We start from the raw sequence: 798 nt of genomic DNA, 5'->3' as shown, positions 1-798 counted from the left end.
AGCTGGCTGTCTGGTGCAGTCTCAACAACCTGGAGCTCAACACGCTCAAAACTGTGGAGATGACCTTGGACTTCAGGAGAAACCCCCCTGCACTCCCCCCACTCACCATCATGGACAGCACTGTGACTGCAGTGGAGTCATTCAGGTTCCTGGGCACCACAATCTCTCAGGACCTGAAGTGGGACACTCACATAGGCTCCATTGTTAAAAAGGCCCAGTAGAGGTTGTACTTCCTTTGCCAGCTGAGGAAGATCAACCTGTCACAGCTTGATGAGAGCTGCTGAAACAGTTCTACTCCGCCATCATTGAAAATGTCCTCTGCACTTCAATAACTGTCTGGTTCAGCTCAGCTACCAAATCTGACCTCAGAAGACTACAGAGAGTAGTCCGGACTGCTGAGCGAATCATTGGTACAACCCTCCCTTCTCTCCAAGAACTGTACTCATCCAGAGTGAGCAAAAGGGCTGGCAAAATCACTCTGGACTCATCACATCCAGCACACTCCCTCTTTGAACTGTTGCCATCTGGTCGACGCTACAGAGCTCTGAGCACCAGAACAGCCAGACACAGGAACGGTTTCTTCCCTCAGGCAATCCATCTCATGAACACTTGACAATAACTGTGGAACACACACTATTTATTCACTCATACACTTATTTATCTAACATATACTCGATCTACATTTCAATTTGCACATAATATACCTGTACATACAATTGTCGATTTGTATATTTTTATTCCTCATTTACTTGTTCTTTTTTTATCATCTGGGTGTTTTTTTTGTTCTGTCACTGTTGC

The sequence above is a fragment of the Sinocyclocheilus grahami genome, unplaced genomic scaffold (genome assembly GCF_001515645.1).
Source record: "Sinocyclocheilus grahami isolate Dianchi unplaced genomic scaffold, SAMN03320097.WGS_v1.1 scaffold4067.1, whole genome shotgun sequence".
Classification (NCBI taxonomy): domain Eukaryota; kingdom Metazoa; phylum Chordata; class Actinopteri; order Cypriniformes; family Cyprinidae; genus Sinocyclocheilus; species Sinocyclocheilus grahami.
The sequence above is the reverse complement of the archived record's forward strand: the minus strand, read 5'-3'. Positions refer to the sequence as shown.